Source organism: Leptinotarsa decemlineata, unplaced genomic scaffold, assembly GCF_025532065.1.
Source record: "Leptinotarsa decemlineata unplaced genomic scaffold, Ldec_3_MD MMD2_tig00026361_RagTag_RagTag, whole genome shotgun sequence".
Classification (NCBI taxonomy): Eukaryota; Metazoa; Arthropoda; class Insecta; order Coleoptera; family Chrysomelidae; genus Leptinotarsa; species Leptinotarsa decemlineata.
In genome coordinates this window covers 7258005-7285880 of record NW_027412704.1, presented here as the reverse complement: position 1 = coordinate 7285880, position 27876 = coordinate 7258005, and the positions used below count along the sequence as shown (strand labels likewise).

The following is a 27876-nucleotide window of genomic DNA, read 5'->3' as shown; positions in this document are numbered from 1 at the left end:
AAACTTGATGATGTTGATGTTGATGACGAAGCCATCGCAAGCAATCAAACAAAACAAGCAGGAACGAAAGGTACGTATATGTTTGTAGGAATATGAAAAAAAGTTACTCACGCACTGCACAAAATTCGCAAAATAAATATTAGAGACGTTAATTACTGTTGTAGACGCCGAAACACCAACGAGCCGTAAATTAAATGCGATTAAAAAATGTACTAAACCAAAAATTATTTTCGTTCGTAACAACTTCACCCTTTCAAGGCAAGTTTCGAATATAAACTGAAGCTTTATATTTAATGAATAAACACCTCAGGAACCTCCGCCTATGATTTTACGAGTTTTACGACCGTTTTATGACTTGGGCCCTCATTTTGTGCTATCGACAAATTATGAACGGACTATAGATATGATTCAATTAGAGTAAGCAGTTGGTTAGAGAGTCCCAATTTTGTCAATTTGCTGAGAAGAACATAATGGTCTATTTGATCGAAGGCTTTTTGAAAGTTTGAATAAACAACATCGACTCGTTTTTTCTTGTCCAGGAACGTACGTACATTATGTTTACGATTCAATTAGATGTTAATCAAGAAGGGGATGATGATACTATACGCATAACAATATAAATTCATTATATCCGTTGTTCAATCCCCATCAATCTCTAATAACTATTTATAAACGCGACCATTTCCAGAATACAAACGAGAAGACAGTTTCAATTTTCATTTGCGTTCTCAATCTTCGCCTTAATAACGTCGAAATCATAAAATTCCAGCCACCGTCTCTCATCCGACGAAAACGAGGAAGCCGCCGGCACCAGGAAGGGGAAAATAAAGGATTCTCAAAGGAGCATTCAGATTGTCCAGACTCCAAGGACTAGGGCATGTCGCCTCTCTATCGCGCACCATTCACAAGTGCGCGGGAAAACAGGGCGTGAGAGAGGATCGATCGAGCATCAGGGGTGGATTCCCCCACCCTCTATCATCCCTCTGCCGACTTGTCTCAACCTCAGCTTGCTGTCACAAGGCTCGCCATCGTCCTCTGTCAACAGGATGCGCGTTGTTGAAAGTGTCGTCTTTGTGTTCTTTCGATAGACAAGCGGTAAGCAAACTTTTTGGTGCATACTTCTATTTCACAGGAGGATAACCTCATTGTTTGAAATTTCGTAGCTACCAAGCCAATTATTTTATACATCCTAGAAGTTGTCAGAAAAAGTGATGTTCATTTTCTAGGCATCCTGTACTTCATATTTTATCATTTTCACATTTTCATATATAATTTAAGACTCTAGGATATGAAATACTTGAGCCAAATTTTTTTCAATAACAATGTATGAAGTCAGGTAGATTACAAATACTGTAGTCAAGATTAAACTTACTGTCAGCTATACAAGCCTTCTTGAGATTATGGTGGCCATTTTTGAATTAATATAAGCTTATATTACAAACATATTCAAAATTGGTCCGATTTTAGTTCCCAAAACTCTACGATTTATTCTGAAAACATACAATGAAAAGTGTTTATTATTTTTAAAGTGAACACCATTGAATTATATGACATATAGGATTCTTTTTCAATTGAGAGACGAATATAAAATTGTACTTTGACATTCATTGTTATGCTTTAAATAATAATAACATCTTTGAGACTATAATATAATGAACAAATAGTAAAAAAACCGTTTTGAAAACAAACTTTCATTCACTTGCTCTGAAAGGAAGAGAAAAGTAAACTTTAATATGAATGAAACCAATCAATTCATTACTTCGGTTACTGTACATATCCCGAAATAAATCAAATCCAAATTTTAATTTGACTTTCGTCATCCCTATTTTCAATCCCTTTCGAATGACAGGTACAAACCCCCCAATTTTCTAAATGGGAAGTACAGGTATGAAAGGTCACTTAATTCTCTTTTCAGAAATATTATCGCTTACAATTTTATTGCAACAATTGAGATAAAATAAATTAAAATCATTTGGTTACCGAAATTCGATAAATTACTCTCAAAAAAATAAAATGTAATGCAAAACGTAATGAAATGTAGAATACAAAAAAACTATCGATGTTAAAGAAGCAGATATTCAAAATGTTCACCACGAACCTCTTGGCAACATCCTACTCTCAGATAAAACTGTCTTCTAACATTATTTAACATATCAGGCGTGACCGACCTAATCGCAAGCGTTATTCGTTCTTTTAAGTCATTCAAATCTGAAGGTTTAGTTCTGTACACATTGCCTTTTACATATCCCGATAAAAAGAACTCTAATGATGAAAGATCAGGTGATCGCGTTGGCCATTCAATCGATTCCCGCCTCCCTATCCACCGATTGGGAAATGTTGTATCGAGGTATTGCCGGACATTAACTCAGTAATGTGATGGTGCTCCATCCTGATGAAACCATATCGTATTCACTGGAACTTGTGGGTTTCCTAGATCAGGATACAAATTTGCTAAATTTAGAATGACATCATTATGAAGTAGTGCCAAATAATTATCGCCATTCAAGTTGCCCAGGGACCAATGATATGGTTACCAACAATCCCTACCCTTTTGAGGGTTTTGCGTGTATTCTTCTCTCATCCAATGAGGATTCTCCGTTGACCACTAGCGACAATTTTGCCGATTAGCATGACCGTTAAGAGACAAAGTACACTCATCAGAAAACATATTGTCTTCTAATTGGATGATAATGTTATTCAACATGTCCATCATTTGCTCATAAAAATAAGTTCTTCTATCAAAATCGTCTTCCATGAGCTCCTGAGTAGGTATCATTCTATAGGTATGCATTTAATTTTCTTTCAATATGTTTACTATCGATGTATGGCTAACATTGAATGTAGTCAATGCCTGTCTACTGGACGTATGTGGGTTTTCCTCAAACTCAGGCATCACATCAACTTTGAGTTCATCACTCATTGCATTGGCAATTGCTTTTCTTATCTGCCCCACATGACCAAGCTCGCGAAACTGCTTCACTATTTTGCTTACTGTTCCTTGAGATATGGGCGGTAAATTTCTCATGAAATAGGCGTAACTAATCATTTGTAAAACTGTTATTTTATGCATTTTCTTTTAATCTAACCATTTGTCAGACTTGAAGTTAACGAAATTTAAACTCGAATTGTAATACTGACAACTAATATTGTAACAAATTGCCAAAGCGTTTTAAACTAACGTTGCCACGGAAATTATTTACAGGTCTTCAAATGATACCATCTGAAAGAACATTGCTATGGTTTTTGCTTACTTTTTTATTATCAATACCCCAACATGAAATAAGTTTTGAGTATATTGCAATAAGTTTACAGCGTATTTTATCGAATTTCGGTAACCATATGATTTGAATTTATTTATATTAATTGTTGCAATAAACTTGAAAGAGATAACATGAATAGAAAATGAAGAGACCTTTCAAACGATATATCACTAGTCTACACTTCCTATTTAAAAAATGGATGGTTGTACCTGCCATTCAACGGGGGGTTTAGGTAGGGGTAGCATTTTTTCGTTGAAGTATGTCAAATTATAATTTAAAATTGACGTGTTTTGAAATTTTGTTAAAATATGTACCGTAACCGAAATAATGAATTTATTCCATTTGGCTTTTAGACACTGTATTTGACGGGTTCCACTAAAAGACTAACCTCTTCACTTTTGTATTATCATCTTAAACATCATGGAGATATATTTCGTATTAGAAAATGAATCGACATACTATTTATTTTATATTCTTTATCAATTTTCAATTATCATGAAAATAGATAGCAGTAATGTGGAGAAGATGTGTAAATTCGAATAAGAAATTGAAATACATTAAGGAAAATAAACGCTACTATCACATAGTGGCAACCTTTCCATACTTAATGAGATGTATGTTATTTGAAATGACCGGATACGCTTTTTGTGTTTAACAATTTCGACTCACGATTTGATTTCATGTAGAAAAAATATATTAGTCAACAAGCGAGAAATGTGTTTATTACTGATGGAAAGACTTATGTCGATATGGGCTGAAAGCGAGCGTCACAAATCATTCGAGCGAGGAATTCGTGAGTAGAATACTATACTTTTTCTATGACATGTAACATAAATATTTCAAACGAAAATTCGTTTGTGGAGAACTTGACGAATGGGAAAAATACCATAAAATTTCATAATGAGGAGCAACATAGTTCAAAAATGTTTAAAGTCCAACGTTAAGTTAGACCTTCGTGTGTTGAACCATTGATCTGATTTCTTTTATGGACCGCTGAGAATATGTGACAATCTCTTAAGATTTTTTATTCTATATTTTGTAAGGGCCAACTAGTTATTCAATTCGAAATTATTTTTTGTTGTAACCAACTCTTTCGATTTTATATGAGTTTTTTATGAACTTATATTTTGCGCAAAATAACCTTCATTTAAAAGTCAATTGAAATAATTTTCCGCCAATTAACAGTCTTGGGTAATAGCTTCTGTTTTTTGTAAGAGTTATGTAATGAACAACTTTTTCTACTATGGATACTCACTTAATTTTTTTATAAAAACACTATAAATGAATTGAAACTAAACCTTTAATGACTAGTTCAATTTCTAATGATGAATAAATTAGCAGTAAAAGTACTTGACCGCTAAAATTTATCAGTAAATAGCAAGTTTACGAACTGCCACGAAACATCTGTTGAACTATTTTATACAGCTTAGTTACTGTGCCATAAACATTATAATAAACATAAACATGAAAAGGTCATAAACATCATTTTTAAAAGCTGTCGGTATTTGTCGAGAACAACCCTCTGTAACAGCCTTGGCAATTACGATGGAAAATCAGTGGCGTACTCTGAAAAAACTTTTAGGGTACCTGTCGTTATTTATACAGGGCAGACGTAGAAAGTACCCTTCTTGAATTTCGGGTGGCGCATGATAACAAGACTGCATGCACAAAGTTTACGAAAGAAGACATGATTTATAGTAAATTTCAGTAAGGAAAACAAACTAGTAACTTTAATTTCAACCACAAGTTGAATAATCAATGAAAAAAAAATTATAATCCTAACTTGCTTTAGATGGTTAACGTTTGGAAAAATAGTCCTTTTTAAAACCCAAAAAGGCACTTCTGAAAATTCTCAAAAGAGAAATGAGTATATTTCTAGGACTATAAACGAGCATTCGAAGCAATTGATATCGATATCCTGTTGAATAAACTGCAGTATTATGGAATTTATGGGATAGTTCTAAAATGTTTTGAGAATTACCTAAAAGGTCGTTCTCAAATAACTAAGGTGAATGATGTATTCTCTCTAAAATGTTACCAGCGGCGTTCCCCAGGGCAGTGTCCTAGGACCCTTGCTATTCATTCTTTATTTGAATGGTATCAATTTTGTTCAAGACCATGAGTTCATTAATTTATTTGCTTATTATACTCTCGTAGCTGACAACAGTCTCAAACTGGATGAGACCATAGAGAAAATGAACAAACGTTTGTGAATTATCACTACTTTTTTAATATTAATACCATGATAATAACTTCAAAATACAAATATAGCCAAATCAACGTAAATAATATAAATATTTATTTTTTTATTTCATACAATATTCTACAGGATGAACCCAATTACAGAATAGGAACAGTGGCATTTACAAATATGTACTTACATAATATAATTTGTGAATCTATATAAAAAAAATTAAAAACAGAACTGTCAGTTAGCTAAGAAATGTCTTTTGATTTGTATAATCTGGCAGTTGAATATATCTAGGATATGACTAACAGAATTAGAGGTATCGCACATTGTTTAAATTGGAGATTTTTTCATTACATTTGTAAGCGGAGTGTTGAGATAAAATGTGACACTATTCCTAGATGACCGTCTAGGAACCCAAAAATTCAACATATGTAACAGTTGAGAGTAGGAGATGATATTATTTATGACCTTGAGACTACAAAAATTGTGAGTTACAAGCAATTCTGGTAGGATACGTGCCTTCAAGTTTAAAATACATATTTTAGGAAGCGCCTCTGTAGGGATTCTAGTTGATTTATATGAACCTGATAGTAGGGACTCCACACGACCGATGCATATTCCAGCCTAGATCGAACAAAAGTGAAATAAAGTAATTTCAATGTTGAAGCTTTTTCATAGTCTTTTGTATTTATTACTAAGAATACATACATGCGATAAGCTGCTGTTAGAGTAGTGTCAATATGTTTATTGAGAGAGAGGGATGAATCAAAAGTAACACCTAGATCAGTGAGTGTGTCAGGACGCTCCAGAACTTGATTATTTATGACGTAGTTGTATAAATTCAAGTTCGTTTTCAGTGAGTAAGACATTACATTACATTTGGATATGTTGAGAGATAGCTTATTCTTCCGACACCATGTAGCAACGCGATTTAAATTCAGGGCGAGACTTCGCAATCATTCGAACATGTTATATTGTGATAGAGTTTCAAGTCTTCTGCGTGTAAAAGGAAATTGACATCAATCTCAGCTTCGATATCATTGATGAACATATTGAACGGTAGGGGTTCTAGATTTGTGTACCTTGTGGTACACCAGATGTGGCTATATATTCGATAGACTTGATGCCATTGAGTTGGACATACTGCTAACGTTTGTAAAAATAATTCATTGGATAACCCAAAAGTCGAAAGCTTGTTGAGCAGGATAATATAGTCAAGTTTGTCGATATATAATGAAAACATTGAAATAGTGCAAGAAGTAAAATATCTTGGCTTCAAAATAGATAACTTTATCACTTTCAAAAGTCATTTCAATTACTTTCATAGCAAAATAAGTAAAAAATATTCTTTCTTTTACGAATACGCCAACAATTATCGTTTTCAACATCTATAACGGTCTATAAAACCATAATCCAACCTCACTTCGAATATTGTCCAAGTTTGCTGTCGTTACTAGATTCTAGCAGTATCGCTGCCTTACAAAAATTTGCAAAATAGAGCAATGCGAATCATTCTGAAATGCAAGAAGTCCACTTCTCTTGACACAATGTTAGATGTACTGAACTGGACTCCATTAAAAACCAGATTATATTATCTTTCAATGATTTTTATTTATAAAATATTAAAAGGATAGGAACCTTCATATTTTAATCAATTTATCACATTCAATAATCAAATTCACAATTACCAGACCAGAGAAAGTTCAAACTTTCATGTGAACGGAACCAATGTATTATTGTTTCACAAACTATTGTATTTAGTAACATCAGATGATTTTCATATATTTAATCAAATACTTATGCAATCGTTAGTATTAAATTTTTGTATATTATTTCTATTTCAAATAAAGATTGTTTTTTCTACAAATATAATTACAATGAAATATCCAGATATCATATTCGAGAGAACAGATATGTTTTCTGAGCTAAGTATATAAATTCCATCTCATCATTCTTTGGTGGTTTATATTATGCAATCTTATTGGATATATTTTCAAACAAACTATTTCCAATGCGAAGTTGACTTTCATTGGTTCATTTTACATAAGGCTTTGGAAATTTATTTCAGCAAAACAGATTCATTTGAATTATCCGACTGCGAATTAAAATAATATGCCGGAGAGGCAATAATTCAGTAGGTACCAAAAAGTACAGCCAGAGAAAATTTTCCCTATAAGAAGAAAACAAACGTTCGGTTCTTGCTTGAGATTACTATACATTTTTATATCGTCAAATAATCACTTTACAGTTATCCTCCAGAAAGAAGCTTCTTCACGTACGAACATATCAATATTCATGTTGCATACCAGCCGAGGACTTTCATAGTCTTAATGTTTCTGTTTAATATTCTAGTCACCGGCATTTATACTAACTGCAGAAAATAATAAGATTTCTTGTCACTTTGAACAAGCTGATTAGCTCAGTCGTTATATACGGGATAATAAAAAATTGTTGCCAACAACTGTTTGTGCTAATGAATAGAACTCCAGTTAATTAGAGACATTCTTCGTTTTATAGAGGATAGTACAAACATGATAAAGTTGTGCAATCATCTCAACAAGTGCCGAATGTTTTGAGAAGTAAATGTCAATAATCTGTCTTCCTTGTTCCGAGACCTTTTGGTGGACTTTGAAGTCCATCAAAAGTCCACGAAAAAGAAGCTTTTACTTTGGCTAATGCCAGGATACATATTGTTTTCTGTTTGGGTAATGCTAGATCTGTCTATTTTTTCTATGCCTCCAGAAAAAATAGTATAGTCTGATAATTTCATCAATTTGGACTTCCATTGTCTAATATGATATACGTTGATTTGAAATCCCTGAAAGAATATGTAAAAAATAAAAAGATCAGCTGAAAAAACAATTATATTAAGCAAAAAAACTGATTCTACAATTGAAAAACTACAAGCAACAACAAAAAATAAAAAAATTGAACAATAAAAATTAAAAATTGAAAGATTCAAAGCCAAGTTACTTCACGACGATTCGATTGTCAGTATCCACAATCGTCGTCGGGTGATGACTGAACTTATTCCTTCGAGATCTGACTATTTATAAGTCATTCGAGTTTGGTGGGAGTCTTGTTCCGCTTGATTATAGGTTTCCATATGTTACGTATCTCTACGCTAGCTTGTCTAAATGCGTTGTTGGATAACAACAACAGGGTTAAGTGGAAGAACAACAGAGTAGCACTCTCCGCTTCCGAGTCGAGCTTTGCCCTTTATTTTCTTAAATATATTTTGAAGCATTATTTTTATTTAAATGTATTGAAAGAGGAAATAATAAAGACGTTATTATTATTATTATATATGCGGCTTCTCTGAATTTTCTCCTAAAGCAGTGTTCCTTATCTTAGGTGATTTCAGCTTGAGCCCACTTGATGTTATGTTGATGAGTCCAAACATACTCTGCTATTTCTGATTTACTGGTTTCTCCTCGCTGTGTGTGTTTCTTGTGCTCGGCAATGCGAACTTTCAATGGCCTCTTACTTTCACCGATGTATAATTCTCCGCACTCGCAGGGTATTCGGTAAATGTAATTCTCAGAATCGCAGTCCGCGTTTGGTGGCCTGGTTTTCGTGAGGCTGCTACGGATAGTGTTTCCAGATCTGAAGCAGGTTGTGATGTAATACTTGGACCTAATTCTTCTTATCCTTTCCGACAATTCTCTGATGTAGGAAAGTACAAGTACTGGTTGTGGCGGCTTCTCTTCCTTGTGAGGCTCTTGCTGTCTTCTAGCTAAAGTCTGTTCCACCATCATTTTAGAGTAACCACTCCGTTGAAGGTCATTTTTGATGATGCCTAGTTCCTTTTCGAGAGCTTTCTTTGTGTTACCCCCAAAGCACGGTCTACTAGAGTTTTGATGATTTCTCTCTTAGTCGATTGATGGTAAATGGATTTCTGGTTCAGATAATGTCCCGTGTGAGTGAGTTCTCGATATACAGATGTTTCCCATTTGGTGTCGATCATCTTCACCAATACGTCTAAGAATGGCAATTCGTTGTGGACTTCCTTCTCCATTGTGAAAATGATGGAAGAACTTGTTGATTTGCTTCAGGAAGGTGTGCTGCATTCTCATGGTTCCATATTACGAAGGTGTCGTCCGCGTATCTCAACCAGACTTGAGGTTTCTTCAATGACCAATGAGCCATATATATTTTGACTATAACCGGTGAGAGTGGCGATCCCATTGGCAATCCCTTCCACCACCTTCAAACAAATAGTCTGATGAGTTTATTGCGTTATCTTTCCAACAAAGTCATTGCTTATACAGGGTTGTACATTTTACGTTGCAGCTATTGATGAGGATGGCCTGAAGTAAACGAAAAATCGTTCCTTCTCAAATCAATCAAACCATACAGCAACATTCAATGTTCAAAATGAATACTACATTTTTCACTTTTGAGCCAACTCAGTTATGTACGCTCATGGAATAGCGACTTAAAAATGATTCATTGCTTTACTGCTTGTGGAAAAAGACTATAAACTCTGTCCATCAAAGCGACGTGGTTTTTAAAAACATTATCATGCATTGTGCACGTGGTTTCCCAGACAAGGCTGCTCGTACAGAGTCGTAGTAAGGAACGACCGATTTTTTTTAATAATATGCAGCTGGGCCTACGAAAATTATTCAAAGTTCAACTGATGAAGAAAACAAAAACAATTTTGTGTATTCAACATTGATTGAAAATGGGGTCATTTTATTTCAGCAGGAGAAACGGATCAACAGTTTTTGATTTCAAAGACGTTTCAGCGTATACATTAAAAAAAATGATAAATCTTTTTTATCATTTTAGACCGATTAGTCAAATGCTGAAGAACTGCTACTAGAAGAATCCTCATTGAGATTAACTACCAATGGATTTTTGTCAACTAAATCATGCATTAGATGGTCTTATCTTAACATTTCCATTCCTACTTAATCTCTCACATGCTCTACGCAATTATTGCATTGAATTAAATGAAACTAAAAACTAAAAACTAAAAATATTTTTGAGATCACAAAATTCACATGTATTATTTTTTTTGTCAACATAGCTTTTATGTCTGCCCAATAAGCTCTATTGGGTTGACCTCGTAGTGGTAAGGGGGAAGATGTAATACTATTATTATGTGCTTTAGCAATTTCGTCAACAATGTATTTATTATATTTGGTTTTATGTTCATTCACCATCCTTAAAAGTTCTGTTTTTGCAATGTTATCCTCGAATGGTATACTTTTCAAACGCATCCAGTCTTGAATCACAGCTTTTTTTCTGGCTGTAGTATGAATTTTTTCAGCTTTTCTGAAATGGTGAAGAGCGTTCTCATCAACAATTATCTTCTAGTTTCAGAATTATGTTCCTAAACTGATTCTCAAAAGATATGACGTCCATTTCCTCATTATAGTCGCCCATTTTCTTCGACTGGAAGGCCCACACGGCATCCGGGACAAAACCGGTTTCGCTTCCTATGTGACATAATATCAACCTTTTGCCTTTTCCTGAAAAAGGATTCATTTTGTTTTAGTTGAAACAGCAGAAGCATTTCTTTCAATACCAATAACATCATATAACAGTAACAAGTTATCTTGTTCACAAACATATGCGATTTCTTGAGGCTCAGGATGTGGACTGTTTTTCAAATCACTAAGCCTAAGGATTCAGTGGGGAATGGGAAGAAATACCAGCGTGGTACGAACAGAATTAGCTGGTATCTCAATCGCCACAAAAGAAATAACCAGGAAAGGAATTTATCTGCACTGACAGCAGACAAGCCCTATTAGCATTGAACAGACAACGTATAACCTCAGGGCTAGTACTACAGTGTCACCAAGATTTAGCCAAAGCCTCGGTAGATAATAACATCATCCTGTGGTGGGTTGAAGGGAACGACAGGAGTAAAGGTAATCGCATTGCCGACTCTTTAGCCAAGGAATCGGCTGGACTAAGAATTTTAGAACTAGCCAAATGTTACACCCATGCTCAATCCTTAGAGAGATGGGATGGAATCAAAGGATGCAATTTTGCCAGGATCACCTTGGGCACCCTTGGAAGCTGGCGCCGAAGAAATGACTGGCAATGACCAGGAAAAATCTACGCTCAACAGTAGGATTTCTGACTGGCCATTGTCAACTGAGGAAACACTTCCATAATATGGGGCTAGTGGACACACCTCTATGCAGGATGTGTGAACAGTTGAAATGTCGACCATTTGAAATTTGGTAGATCAGCATTCATCGTTTACAACTTTCAGAACTGAATCTATTGTTTGCATTTCTTTTAGAAAAAAAAAATGATGTACTTTTCTTCTAATAGCGTTTAAATCAAAATCTTCTACCTTTTCTATAATTTCCTTTCGTGAGGGATATGGTTTTAGAGCCAATAAAGAATGTTTTTGTTTATATTCTCTCATAACTTCATAGCCTCTTGAAGTAGACATTCCTGCAATGTTTCCTACTTTTGTCATGATTTCATCAAAGGACAAGAAAGGAAAGGAAAGAATTTGCTTCAGTATGATATTGGTAAATGTTCACATTTACATTGTTTTCATTAATATTAAGTTGTGAATTTTTAATCTTTTTCAAGTGGAGGGGAGGAATACAAATAATCAGTTTCTTCAACCGCATCAGTACTTGACATACGTAGCGATACCTGAAACAATAAATTCCGCCAGCCGATTGCAGTTAAATCTGATTGGCCAGCGTAAGGAGGCTTATTTATTTCACCCAACAGATGCAAATGTGCGTGGTAATCATGCTCTGATCACGAATCTATTGTTGTTTGGTTTGCTTTATTTGCTGGACAGATATAGTTTAGAAGGAAACCCATCACACCATATTCTCAAAGTGAAGTTTCAAGCTCTCAATGGATAGGTTTTTGTTCTTCCCATAGTTCACACTTTAAATCAGTCCATTTCTCTCAATCTACCGTCCACAATAATCTCGGAATATATGACATCCGGTACCTACTTATTGTATTCCACATACCCCAATGAACACAATGAACTAGGGAGTTGGAATTACAACCGTCAGGAATGAATAGACATGGTCCACCTATGTTAGGTTTATATTCGGGAGAGAGTGAGATGAAACACCACTCAGTGATGGGGTCGTCAATATGAGGGGATAATCCCTGTCAAGCATGTCACTCACTCGTCGGCAATTTCTAGTAGAGAACGGAATGGCCGATAGTTTGAATAATGAAACGGTTGATGTTTTTTACAGGCGCGGCCAAAAAACGAGTTTTTCAGCTATAATAATAATAGTGATAAAAATATTTATTCAAGTAGATGAAAGGGTTACATTCGATAAAGTCGACGAAGGCCGTTTTTCTCTGATCCTGATTGGCGGAGGTTCTACCGGTGAGAAAGTCATCGAAGTGCTTGAAATGATGATTTTCGGTTGGCGAGAGGTCTAGGCTGTATGATGGCGAAGCAGAACTTCAACGCTCAGCTCGCTCAATTCTCAAACGATGATTTGTCGAGCGTAGTCTGCCCTCTTATGTTAACGAGAACATGCTGCTTACACAATTTTTGGTGAATTTTGTTGATGGTGTAGTAAATCTGAAACGGTTTTCCTATTATACATATTCCACCCTAGTCACCATTGTAACCCTTGTTGAACCTCTCGCTAATTTTCGTGTTAATTCTATTTAAATAAAATTTTGCAGCTGCTGTCACCAGATGCGCATTTCTCCACATGAAATTTTGGATGGGCAGTTCCAAAAAGAGGAGGTCTTTTGTTGTAGAGGAAAAGATCTTGAGAATTCGTAGACACTTCCTTCCAAGAGGTAACTTTAGTAGATTTTGAAATAAAAGCCTGCTTGAAACCTTTAAAAGATAACTATATGCAATGATGAAGAAAATAAAGGAAAAATATATAACAAAATAGACAAAGAAAAACATCCAAAAATTGAAGAAAATTGCCATAACCAAATCTCGAAAATAAAACTTAAAGTGACAAAATACTCTAGCTTGGCCAGTGATTTCTGACTGCTACATAACTATGACGCAATTATTAGGTCCACTCTGTATACAAACTTATTATAGCTAACTCCTTCCCAAAATCAGAAAACGGTTAGTACCTACACATGTACATTCAACTCACCGCTGCCTTTTTCAAGCTCGTCTCTTATGTAAATTTTCGCACTACCCCGCTCGATTTTCGCACGAATCTCACACGCTGTTTTATTCCTACGTCAGACTATCCAAAATCGTGCAAACCGCCTGTTTTCCAACATATTTAAAAACAATTCAAAGATTCAATCCAGGAAAACTCTCCCAAAACAAAATACCGCCTTTGACCGATCGTCGAGAAAACTCTTCAAGCTCCAAGTTTTTTTTTTGAACCATCCTCAAAGTTCTAGAAAATTTTCGGCACCACTCTGAGACCGCTGCCTCATGCAAAGATCTCCCAGAACTCTCTGCCTTTTTCCTAAAAGCCAGAAAAAAATCACGGGTGCCTCGTTCCCCCCCCCCGTTTTTCTAACCGTTCTTCGTAACAGTAGCACACGTGCGATGGAGGTCAACAGATAACCTATTCTGCTGAGTTACTCTCCATTTCAAGGCTGGGAAATTGATGTGCCATATCTACATTCTGGGCGATTTGAGCTTCGTGACAAATATATCTGACTCTGCATTTTTCCAAAAGACGTCGATAAATTTTGTTTATATAAACACTCCCTCGGTCTTGCCATGATGTCACATTGTATGAGACACAGAACCGGCGTTTGAAAAAATGCTGAATTGAAGAAATATGTCTCTTCCCGAAGCTAGAATGTATATCAACATACATAGCTTTTGCTAGGTATTACGTCGGTTTCGCCAGGTTGCAGAAAGTTATAGTGAATTGCACTAGTCGCTGACCACTATACAGACCCTATATATGGCCCTTTTTCGTGGGTTTTCGCCTTTAGGAAGTGCCTGTGTGGCTCATCGCTGTCCAACCACTGACCTGAACGTCTGTTTCTTGAATTGTCATCAAGCAATGGCCAATTCCGTCACATATTTTTTGATATCATTCAACCTTTTTGGTGTTTTGACAACTCTAATTAATGCTCACTCATTATTTTTCAGAAATCTATACAATTATTCAATAAATTACGAGGATGGAATGAATCGTTGAGGATGAATCAATGGAAATAAGCAGTTTGATAACAATTCCGGAGTTAGAAGTTGCTACTCGTTTGCAGAAAACTGAGGACTGAAGAAAATAATTGTGGAATCATGTGGGAAACATTCAAATACTTATTATTGTTCGGTCAGCAGACGAAAATGTATGTAGTACACCGGATAAGTCATGAACATTTACTGGATAGTAAGTATCAATATTTCACCATTTCTGAGGTTGAACATCCAATTACTTAATGGTTCGATATAAATGTATTTGTTTTTTCAAGGTGATAGTTTTTGTGGGGTTCATCTTTCTTATATCCTGTGAAATTTATCGAATTTAAATTCAATATTTTCGATGAAGAAATGTTTACTTCAGAGGAAAGTAATGAACACGTTTGAAAAATTTATTCAAATTCAGTTTTTCAGTAGTTATTAATTTGAAATTATTCGTACCAAGTCTTTGTGTCCTTTCTTTGCAAAAATTAGAATATAACTGAGGCGATTCTCTTGTTATATTTATAACTTGTCTCACGCATAAGCAAACATGTCGTTGAATTTTCACTCTTGGAGTGCCTTTGCTATTAAAATTTCTTTATCAGACTTTTTCAATTATTTGTTCCTTATTGTTCTTTCAACTCAAATTGAAAGGAGTATATTTCTAGAAGCGATTGATTTTTGAGAAAGAAAGATTTTGGCTTTCTACTACACATCTTTGTGAAGACATTATTTTTGAAATTAATTACTTCTTTCTTTCTTTGGAACACTCCCATATTTTCTACTATAAGGAAAGGAGAAAACTTTTTTTTTCATGTTATTTCTCTTCTCCTTCATCGACTTGTTTTACCGGCTATTAGGTTGGTAAAACACGTTTTCCATTGTTTCCAGCTGAGCGAACCAAATTATCAATGTATCGGTTAATAATGTTCAAAAATGGACTCACTCGCAATGTTTAATAAAAAAAATAACTTTGAATCGTCTCATTTTTTTACATTTTTGCTGTCCCTTCGATCGATGTCAAACTGAAAAAATGATATGAAGCTTCAATATTCAATTTCGAGGAGAGGTTCTTTTGAAAAGAATCACGAGTTCAAGACGGATTCAACAGAGTTTTTCAATTTTTTTTCAATACAGATTATTAAAGCTCTAGCGAAATGGAACAAAACTGTGAAAGAATCATAAAAGTATCTCTATAAATGGAAAATTCATGGACTGTTACAGGAACGATTTCGTCCGGCAAGTGACGTTTACTGACCCAGAAGGCGATTTTCATTTTTGCTTAATTGTTAGATTAGGTCCTAAGTGAGTGGGTCTATTCGACCCTCCACCGCTACCCGCAAGGGTTTATTGTGGCTCACACCTATTCACACTCGGCCAAATAATCACAGCTTCTTAACGAAGCCGATTTGTTTATATGGTGAGTGGTCTTTCAGGTCAGATGGTAAGAGTACGGCTCTGCTGAAATCTAAAAACGTGATTCGCTCTCCAGCGAGGCAGGCACAAAGTATATTCTCTGTTGTTTCATCGTTAATGAGGTAGTCGGATAGTCAAGGTGCAAGATTCCCACTTCGACACCCGCGACAACCTTCACATATGAGGGTTTTTGCACGTCAGCAACAGCTGACGATGCCTTAGATTCAACCATGCAGGGCTTTTTCGCCTCTAGTTTTGGTGAATCATCACTTGAGCGCAAACGTTTTCTAATTTGCCCATGGGGGGTTTGTTCATCCACCCGAGACAGATTCTGCGAACGCCGCTCAAAAATTTGGTGCAAGGCGGTTTCATAAGGTACCCCGCTCTTGAGGAGACGACTCAGTAGTTTCCTGACTGCACCACCAAACCTTTTTTTTAGGTTCAGTTATTGCATCAGAAGTTGGAGAGTTGAGAAGCTCTCGCTCCTGATCTAAATTTACAGGGAGGTCAGTTGGAGTCGTAATCACGACATCCATCTCCTCTGTAGACTCAGCGTCAGAAAGAATTTTTAAATTTACACGACATCCATCTCCTCTGTAGACTCAGCGTCAGAAAAAATTTTTAAATTTACTATGTCCCACGAGTAGCTAGGGAAAGAAGGTCAATCACGGCAGAGCTCCGCATTACCGTGACAAGGCGATGCTACGACGAGAGGGCGCCCGGTATCTCGAAGGTTCTGTAGAGACAGCCGATAGGCTCATCCTCTCGACACGGATACACATGCCTTAGGATTAAGCCATCGTTGGGATGCCATTCAGTTATGGAATAACAGAACCACGAGTGATTCTATCATACCCGTATCCAACGGGGCAACGTGGAAGCAGGCATGCGATGGCCGGTTTGCTCAACCTCCACATCCCAAGCCATGCACTCGTCAAAAACAGCATGCACAGTGGTTCAGGCAGTGAAAGATGAACAAGGACAGCTTAGTTGTACCTACTTCAAGTTCTGTACTTACTTCTTTCGTTCGTGTTATATCTCATTCATCACGATGGCTGAAAGAAAAACACTAACAAGGATCTATTTCTCAGTACATTTATTGATGATTTTTTTAAATTCTTCCGCAGACTCCACTGTTTTGTTATATATTTCAAATTCAATTACGCTAATTTTGAATTAACAATATCGTGAAACTTTCCCGTTGGTGAGATGGAAAACAGGTTGTTCTTTTGATGCAACCAACTGATCTTCAACCTTACCCATTTCATCACATTTCATGTACTATTATCGTATTTGTATCACTCTGGAAATTAAGACCTATCATTAAAATTACTACATTTTCATTTTGCTTGTGAAACTAAATATTTAAAATGCAAACAGCGCGAATATCACATAGAACTTCACACATCCGGTGATAAATATATTCCCGTTTCCAATTAACTGAATTAACCTTGCCGTAAATCCACCACATGTTCTATGAACTGCTCGAAAATGACACTATCTCGACCGTAATTATAATACCGAGTTTAAACTTTTTCACGCATCCTAATTAAAACTGGTTAAAGTTCAAATGCTGCATTGTAATTCTATGCGTGACTTCTCTAGCGTGACACAGCCAAAGTTAATTGGATTAGATCATTTAATTAAGGCGAATTGAGGACTAACAGTCAACGTTTAGCGGCGAATAAGTCGGACCGTTAGTTAGTTTGGGCCTCTGAAGAAAATATGATCCTTTGATGGTGAATGTGGGGGTTTCGGGTTGGAAAATGATCCGTCGTTTGTGAAAATTCAAATAGTTGTGGCCGTTTTGCTCTCAGGGAAAGCAACCATTTCCCAACCATTTTTTTAAAAATTCTTTCAGTTTTCTCAATGAATAAAACAGAAAACATAACGTTAATTGTGAACTCGTTCAAGTGTATAAACAGTGGTTACGTTCTATATAGAGGGATGGATATCTATATCTTAGTGATATAAAACTAGGTGAGCTGAATTCGAAAACTTAACATAGCAGGCTTCGGATGAAAGTTTTCAATATTTGTCACTCTGGATCTACGACTCTTCAGTAACTGTGAAAGAAGATAGTGAAAAATTCTTGTTTGATGTTAATTTTTGGTATTCGTGAATCTGGGGTGAGAGGTCCCGCTTTTTTGGTATATAAGCTTCAGTCCATTGGAATGTTTAATGTTCTTGACCTCAATGTTCGCTTCTCAGACGACAAAACTTCATAGTTTATGTTTAGGGCTGTTAGTATAAGCCTAAGTTCAAGTTTGTGGGGTTGTAACTCTTCTCTGGTCGTCATCATGGAAAAAGTGGTGCGAAGGGTTTTCGCGCTGTTTCGTGAACTAGCAACCCTACAGTATATTTTATAGGATATTATTTGTAGTAAACCAAATTGTCTGCAACTTCGTTTCAATAATTTTTTCTTGTGAAATGGAAAACACAAAAAAAAGGAACAAAAATATCTGAAAATGGGAATGAAAATTGTTAGCCAGTTATTTTTACATAAACATTGAATTACACGAAAGAAAAATAGTTTCGCAACAGATACTTCAATATGGGCGCTGACTTACAAGAAAAACACATATCTATTCTGTTTGTATTCCAAACATTCATAATGGGATTGAATCAGATATTATTCATAGGATTCCTACACAATATAATTGATGAGAGAAGTGAAATTTCACTTACATGGAACCCTCTCGTCCCCACTAATAGAAATCCGTTGTTTCGCGGTAAGACACTTACCTTTGGAAGAAGGAAATATTAAGAGAAGATAGTTGTTGGTTTACAGATGGATCAAAAACACCGTCAGATTCTGGTGCAGGTGTTTTCAGTCGCAGATCCAGGTTAGAGATACCAACCTACCTGGGAACCTATGCAATTGTATTTGAAGCGGGAATTTACGCTATTGGATTGTGTGTGGAGATATTGGAAGAAGCCAACCTCATACACAAGTCAAACAAAATATTCTCGGGCAGTCAAGCGGCGTTGAAAGCTCTTGCCTCCTACCGAGCAACGTCTAAATTGGTAGCAAAAACGACTCTCCTCGATAGGACGAACTAATAGATTGTCTCTGGTCTGAATTCCTGGCCAAACTGGACAGAACCTGTCATTGGCATCGTTTTAGGCTATGCCAAACAAAGATTGAATACCTGGATGGCAAACTGATTTATGGACTTCTGACAGAATCCTCCAGGATAGGCTCACTCCAAGGCGTTTATTCGCCTTGTGTAACAGACCATTTCACAGGTCACTGTCAATTGAATTATCATATGCAGAGACTCGGACTGTCGAGAGCCAGTGTGTGTCGCCTCTGTTTGGAAAATGATAAAACAGCAGAGCACATAGTTTGTGCCTGCCCCACTGGGGCCCGAATCAGGTTTCAAGAATTTGGCAGAGCCGTACTCTTACCATCTGACCTGAAAGACCACTCACCATACAAACCAATCGGCTTCCTTGAGAAGCTGTGATTATTTGGTCGAGTGTGAATAGACTTGAGCCACAATAAACCCTTGTGAGGTGCAGTGAAGTGAAATTTCACTTCTTCCATTAATTACATTGTGTACAAATCCAGTAAGTGATATCTGATTCAATCTCAATACGAATGTTAGGAAAACAAACGGAATAGAATTGTTTTTCGTATTATTCAGCATTCACATATAAAGTATTTGTTTCAAAAGTATTTTTCTTTCGTTTAATTCGATGTACATATGAAAATAGTTGTTTCGAAAGTGCTTTTTCCTTCCAGTTTGTGTCTGGAAGTTACTTTTCTGCATGACCTATACATCTTTGTATACTGAAATTGATTGCTTCCCTTCTTTCTTTGGAAGATCTCCACATTTTTTCTATCAAGATGAAGAAGTAGAAGGCCAAAACATTTATTTCCCAAAAATTAATCCTTCCTAAAAATATACAGTTTCACTTTGAACAAGACAAAAGTCTATTATGACAATTCCTACGCCTTTTTAGGTTACATATCTGTGAGAGAAAATTTCAACTGTGAAAATGAGATCGATCGTTGTAGAGATCAGAGTAGGTTACGTTTGTGTCGAATTCAACTTAGGTTAGGTTTTCTTTTCCGAGAATAATTTTGAAGTCGGTCTTGTGGCTTGGAGTGAAACTTCACCGTTATTATTGTTCAAGCAGTTGCAGTTTCGTAAGAATTTATCATCTCTCCCACCAAGCGATTTCCTGGAGTCTTTGAAATCCACTAGATACTCGTTAGGACAGCAAGAGGATTGCTCCGAATTCTTGGGGTTGTTGTTGAATACTCTTCTTGAGCAAAAAATAGCAGAATTAGTACTCCTGATCGCTCTAGATTCAATGATTCCGTACAGTCTATCTCGTCTTGTGTTTGTAGATCTTTTGCTGGAAAAATACTCACTTGTTTACTTTGCTGCTATCTTTTTGGCAACACTGTTTTTGGCAGATGACGCGTGAATCGTGTCTTGTGTCATTGTCAAACTTGTTCAGTTTGGTCTTTAATTTAACCATGAATCGACTCACAAATGACAACGCTAGGCAGTTTCGTCGGCCTACTCGAGGATCTATTCGAAAGCTTGTGACTAAATTTCGAACCCAGCTTACATTATGGGACATTAAACCACCACCACACATACGCAGAGTGAGAAACGGAGAAAATATTGCGGCTGTATCCGCCAATGTTCGTGATGTCCGTGAAATGTCGATTCGCCGTCGTTCGTAGCAATTGGGCCTCTGTTACTCCACTACGTGGAAAATTTTGACAAATGATTTGGGTGTAAAGATTCAGCTGGTGCAAGAATTGAAGCCAAATGACCTCCAGCAACGTCTAACATTTAGAGAATGGGCCCTGACAAAGTTTTAGGAAGATCCACATTTCTATCGAAAAATTGTGTTCAGCGAACAAGCTCATTTCCGGTTGAATGGATACGTTAACAAACAGAATTGCCGCATCTGGTGTGAAGACCAGCCACAAGCATTGCAAGAGCTATCGATGCATCCCGAAAAAGTCACTGTTTGGTGTGGATTATGGGTCGGTGGCATCATCGGGCCGTACTTCTTCAAAGACGACAATGGCCGGAACGTTACTGTGAATGGCGAGCGCTACCGCGTGACGATTGACGACTTTTTGTTGCCCAAAATGGAAGAATTGGACATGCCTGACATGTGGTTTTAATAAGACGGTGCCACACGGCACGCGAAACAATGGCCCAATTAAGAGCCACCTTCGATAAACAGTTTATCTCACGTTTGGGGCCCGTCAATTGGCTGCCTAGATCGTATGTTTCAGCGCCTTTATTGATTTTATCAATTTTTTGAAATGTTTTGAAATAGGTGATGATCAACTGTATTGCAAAACATGCGCCAAACTGAGGCACCAGTCAACCTAATAATAACACTGATGATCTTCAAACATGACTCAACCTCTGACGGAAGCACCAAACTCTTACAAAGTTTCGAAATGAACACTTAATTCTAGCAGATCACTATCATAATATTCATACAGTATTTGTTCACTGTGGTTCTGATGTTAAATCTAGTCATTATTACGCATTGGTCAAAGACGAAACGGACTAGTTTTTAGTTTGACGATAGTCATGTCACGAAGTGTTCTGGCGATGTCTTGAATTCATTGAAGCCTCTGGAGATACCCTACATTTTGTTTCACGAAAGAGAGGACGTTGGCAAATCAAGATCTTCATATGGATGTGGTGCTGCAGGTTTTTCCGAGTTTTCCTGCAGCTGAAAAAGCAAATGCGCCAATCGAATCAATGAAGTCGCTCCGGGGCGCCAAGTGACTTTTGTAGTTTCATAATTTTATGATTCCTATTACTTTCTTCATAAATATATACCTCATTTTGATAAAATAACGACCAAAAGTGTGTTATTCAGCTTGGCAAAACAATAGTTTCTTTGAAAATTTACTTACCAGTTTACTTTGCCAGTTTACTTCAAACTATTCAGTCAAGTTTGTTTTAAGTATATCTATGTTCCAGGTATTCGACATCCAGTCAACTTCGCTTCCTTCACGTTAATGCTCTACATCTACCCTGTAGATCCGAATTTGTTTGATATCAGGCGACAAATTCGGTTCTAGAGAGGTTTGTGTGGTGCATACAAAGCAACGTGACTTGCCAAAAACTTCGAATCTCTTTTCAACGACGCAACGGGATATCAAGAGGTAGCATTGGGATAGACACAGACGCCTTTTAGAGATGTACCAATATCTGTACATCGAATTCAAATTGATTGAAATTTATTTTGATAGTTGTAAGGAATGTCTGGAATTAGCAAAAAGTAGAGTTGGAAATAAATTATAATGGGTTGTTTCAAAAGTCTTGTCCGTTTTGATGTGAAGTGTTTCGTATCGTGGTGTATAAGTACCTATCGATAGCAGAATTTTGAACTCTATATATTGATGCTGTTCATTTTTCCGAATTTTAATTTTTTGCCCTTTTTCAGCCCATTACAGAATCAAAAAAATATAAAATAGGTTACTGAGATACCTATACAAAAGTCAGATCAATGGATCTGAGGCAGCATTTCGAAGTATCATCTCTTTATATTAGACGATATGTAACACAAATAATGTTTTTATACACGGTGATAAACAACAGTATTACTGATATAAAAAAACTCATAGATTTTAATATTCCTCAGTAACCTACAAGAAGTCCAATCCTATTTAAACTACCCAAGGCAAGTAGAAAAATAAATGCCCCAAGCTGATTAACCAAAAAACAGATTTTAAAACAGATTTTTTTCAAACAGTCCTCTCTCAACCATGCTTCGTAAAGCAAATGAAATTAATGTTTTAAAAATTTAGATTTTATTCTCAATTCTCCTTCTCAGCTTTCAGATATGATGTTAATAATTATTCATTAGAAACATAAATGGGATCGTAGAGAATGAGTTTGAAAATATTTCAGTGTATATGTATACAATAGTGAGCACCATATGTAACGGATAAATTTATTTTCTACGTTATTAGCCTTTTCAAGGAAAACTCTGAAACAAATCGAATTATGTATTGGAAAAGACACTCCGTGACATAAAAAAATCCCCCCTTCATCACCCTCCTCAACGTGACAGCCACCCTCAAATTTTTTAAATGCAAAAGGAGGGTCAAGTGATACCTCATTTTGAAAGGTATTCAATTTTCTCTGCAGCAATATCTTTATTTTTTAATTTTGTGCATGCGTCATAAAGAAACAAGAAATTCAAAGTGTTGAAAGATATCACGTAGATATATGAATTCCACGAAGACGATCCAAATCGCAGCACAGAGTTTTGCGAAACAATGGAAACCAGATGTCTGCGGGATCCTTCGTTTAAGAAAATAATATTATTTTCCAACGAGTCAACTTTTTTTTATGGAACCGTTAAGAGACAGAACTGTCGATATTGGAGCCGAGAAAATCCCCATCGGATGATGGAGGCCTACACTCAATATCCCAGAAAAGGAAATGTTTGGGTAGGGATTATAAATAATCGTATAATTGGACCATATTTTTTTGACGAAACATCAACCGGTGAACGTTACTTGGAGTTTTTGACTAATTTGTTAGTTCCAACGCTGAAGATTTTTTCCAGATAATGATAATCTGAATCAAATAGAAATCAAATAGCTGAAATTCGTGCATATCTGAATGAAGTTTTTCCCAACAGATAGATTGGTAGACGAGGTGCCATTGAGTGGCCAGCCCGTTCTCCCGACATGACACCGCTTAACTACTTTTTGTGGGGTTACCCAAAATCCACCAAACAATATTGAAAGTTTGCAAATCAGTTTGCACTCCTGAAACCATTGACGATGTTGTTGATAACTCTCAGCAAAGCCTTTATTATTGTCAAGAAACTAATGACTGTCAGTTTTACCATTTGATCTGGAGACTTCCATTAGCTGCACATTGATTATTATCGCTTTAATAAATTATTTAGATAACACAATTTATTCAATTGTTTTTTTGACGCATGCACGAAATTAAAAAATAAAGATATGGCTGTACAGAAAATTGAATACCCTTCAAAATGAGGTAACACTTGACCCCCTATTGCATTTGAGAAAATTTAGGGGTGGCTGTCACGTTGAGGGGGGTGGAGGAGGGGGGAATTTTTTTTATGTCACAGAGTGTTGTCACATTCGTATGGAATCGAGTCAGATATCGTTCACAGGAATCCTACACAATCATGAAAACTGAAAAATAAATTATAAATTCTTTGAATATCAACACCATCCATGATGATCATGATATCCATGCTTTTCATAATACGTTTATTGTGAAAATTCTAATATTAATATCCTGGATATCAGGTACTTCGGGTCATTGATTATCTTGGATGTATTACCCCAAATAAACAATTCGAAAAAAAAAGAACAGACTCTGAATGAATTATGACTAAAATTGTGCCAGACTCCTAACAATACAGTAAAAGAAATCAAAATCAGTTTGGTGTGTCAGGTACGACTAAGTTGTTGCATACCGACATATCAAGAAAATTATTATTTCGAAACATTCACCTACCCCTACGTTCCTACACAGTAAGATATGGCAAATAACTGCTGGAACATAACTGCTTTTGTAGCTAATACCACGACAGATGTTAAATTTTTCACGTTTCTTCACAGAGGAAACTCTCACAGATGCGTGTCGTTCTTTCAGCAGCAGCAGCACCTCACTGAAATCAACTGAGTGATCATTTACTGGCCCGTTTCGGAGTGTTACTCCGAATACTCACATAGAAAATTTGTGTGGATGCTTCTGCATCCTCGATATTGTATATCCTACTAGAAAGAGACATTGTTTCGAAATTTCAATTCAAAATATTCATTTTCGCAAAATATGAAAATCACATCTATTGAAGTAGTTGAGACACATTCTGTCGAATAAAATCATATTTCAAATATACTCCGTTTGAGCAGACGTCATCTCTGAAGTCAACAAAACAATCTGCAATGCAAGAATTGCTAGAGAATTAGATTTCAGTGGTTAGTTTTTCAGTGAACATTTTTATGAAATATTGACGAACAAAAAGCAGCAGAGTGAAACTTCATACCGACGTGAGCTATTCAAGCTCACCTACGAAGATTCCATCTATGGAATCCATAAAAAAGTTCATCACCCCATGTTGCTAAGTTCCAAAGCTAAACTTCGACATTGACCGCTGATGAAATTCATCCTCTGTCTTCCTCTGCAAATTCCACTGCAAGACAACTAGTCAAAACCATATTCCAAAGAAAACGTTTTCGTAGTCCAACATAAGATTGCGCTGTTTCGACCCGCCTGAGTTGCTTCAGTGGTGCTAGGCTGAACCACAAATACATTGCTGGACTAGCAACATTGATGAGCAGACAGCACTACAAATTAGCCCCATAGCAATGTCTGGTGTGTATCACAAATATGTTGTGTTTGGGCTCTAGTTTCGACTAGTTGCCTTGCAATGAAAGCTGCAGAGGAGGACAGGACAAATCTTGTCGGAGGTTTTGATGTCCAATGCCTGTCTTTTATGGATAGTTGGGTTCAACAATGTATTGTGTTTGGGTATTGGTTTTGTCTTGGGTCGTTTATTCGATTTTTTCTATTGTAAAGAGTGTCTCTAATTTTGATTCAGAAAAGGGTCTACACGTGGTTTTTGCGTTTTGGGTTGCATATAGTTCATCTTTTTCCCCAACAATACCGTTTTGTGTTGAAACGATGACACTTCTTCAAATGTGATGCTTTTCAAAAAAGTTTATTCTATAAAAGCAATGAACAAATGACATTGAGTAATAATCGGTTATCTTCAGAGATAGGTTTTGAATCCACAAAGACAATTTTCAGCGGGTCCTAAAGTCTAATCTGGAATGTGGGGAGAAGCTCAGTTTTCGAAATGAGGTTTCAGATTTCACTCCTAAGAAGAAAGCAGTAAGAGCTGTGAGTTCCTAGAGCCCAACGTAATTTATATATTTTTACACGCGTTATGTTAGCTTCACCTGTATGTAGGTATGTATGTTTGTGTGTATGTTTGTTTGTAACTCTGAAGCTCGGGATCTATATTGACAGAACTATCGGCATTATTGCTTGATCTATTCACGGGCAGATGGCGCCATACGTAATCTCCTTGATAGGTTGTTCAAAATAAATCAAAACACAAACATATTTTAAGAATTATAAGTGTTAGCGAAATTTTGTACTTCAGATGGAATATTTAAATATTTACAATTACCCGTCATTCAGTACAAAAAAAAGTTTTGAACGAAACGGGAGATACATTTTAAAATCTAATTCGGTTATTTGAAAGCAAACCAGAACACGGATTTCAGCATTGAAAACTTTATCGTAAATTATACACCTAAAAAATTGAGTTACTTAAATATTTCCAAAAATCGAAAAATTAGAATGAAGGTGATATCAAATCAAAAGATTGATTTGAAAAATAAAATTATTCACTGAAAAAATATTTTTAGTTTATCAGTATTTTAAATGAAACTTGAAATCAAAACATCAAGACTGAATTGTTTTTTGAAATTATTACCGCAAATTTTCTCTTTACTTTGAAACAAATTTTACAACTGCCCGCCTTTTGTTGGAGACTTACAGCATCTCAGTATTACTTTAGAATTTGAGACCTCAACCTTATTATGTTGTTTGAGAGGAATTTTACATTCGTGCGCCGTCTGTTGAAGATTTATAATACTAGTGACTAGAACTTGAAAAAAAAAATTTTGACAATAAATCGTTCTAAAAAGTGAAAAATAAATATACTTTAAAGAAACTAAAAAACACGCTTTTAAAGAACCTCGAACTGAAAAGTTGAAAATATTTTTTTTAAATAAGCTTCACACAATAACGAACGAAAAATACTAGTATTTTTGTGAAAAAAGCGTGGGCGCTTTGTGCCATATTTTTGTATATCAGGTGCCCGTCGCTTTTTCCACAATAAGACTAGTATTTTTCGTTCGTTATTGTTTCAACTTTTTAGTTCGATGTTCTTTGAAAATCGTATTTTAAGTTTTTTCAAACTATATTCATTGTTGAATGAGTTTAGGCATGTAGGATCACAGTAAATGGTCAAAGTTTGTCTAAAATAGGTGACCTAGATGCAAAATCAACAACTACCGTTGACTACAGAAAAATCACCACGTTTATGAGACTGACGAATTGTTTCAGACTATCATTTATGACGGTTGTCAAATTCCAATACAGTTCAAACTATTCCACATTGAAACCATAAAAGATTTTGTATACTATGTATACTATACTATTTCACTTATAACGCTATTTAGCATTCTCCATGAACAAATTCCATTCCATAATTATTGTTTGTCCCTTTCCTTCATACAATAATGGAGAAACATATAGAAAGTTTTTGTGAAAATTTTCTTCAGATCAGAATTTTTTTTCAAACTGGTTAATCGAAAATTCAAAAAAGTTATAGACAATTCATAAATTGCTTTTCAGTCTCTGCAAATTATCACCTGATAGCATGTGCAAAAATCAATTAGGTATCTATACTTTATTGAATACATCTCAAAATCATCAGAATAAAAAAAGATAAGAATTTCACAGTCAGGATATTCTGTATTATGTAAGATAGTATGTTCATTCCAATGACAGACTAGCAGTTTGATATGTAAGAGGCAAAGTATTTACTGGTTTTTGTTTTCCACCTTCCGGCAGAGCTGTGAACAAAGTACATTAAATTATTTCACATTTCGTCCTCTAGATGGTGTCATTAGGCATTTTTGTGGATTTGTAAGTCGCTGGATATCAGTATTATCAGTACAGTGTAGGTAATGGGCACAGAATACCTCAAGAGAAGAGCTACTCAGACCGAACAACCATGTGCTCTTTTTTGATAAACGAAAATCTTGAGTGTTTGCTGGACAAACTTCGAAGCTATGACCTTGTCGGATAATTTTTGTGTATGGCTCTCCAACTTCCTGAAAAAACGTTTCCTCC

At 35.9% G+C, this 27876-nt stretch overlaps 1 long non-coding RNA gene across 1 annotated transcript in view; it reads left to right on the top strand.

Moving 5' to 3' along the window:
* LOC111507397 (uncharacterized) overlaps window positions 1-22269 on the top strand; it is a 59863-nt gene extending 37594 nt beyond the window's left edge. The window contains exons 3-6 of the long non-coding RNA XR_012467965.1: window positions 770-1095; window positions 13099-13218; window positions 14504-14744; window positions 21931-22269. This is a non-coding gene — a long non-coding RNA (uncharacterized lncRNA). The remainder of the gene's footprint in view (window positions 1-769; window positions 1096-13098; window positions 13219-14503; window positions 14745-21930) is intronic.
* Window positions 22270-27876: the final 5607 nt, after the last annotated feature.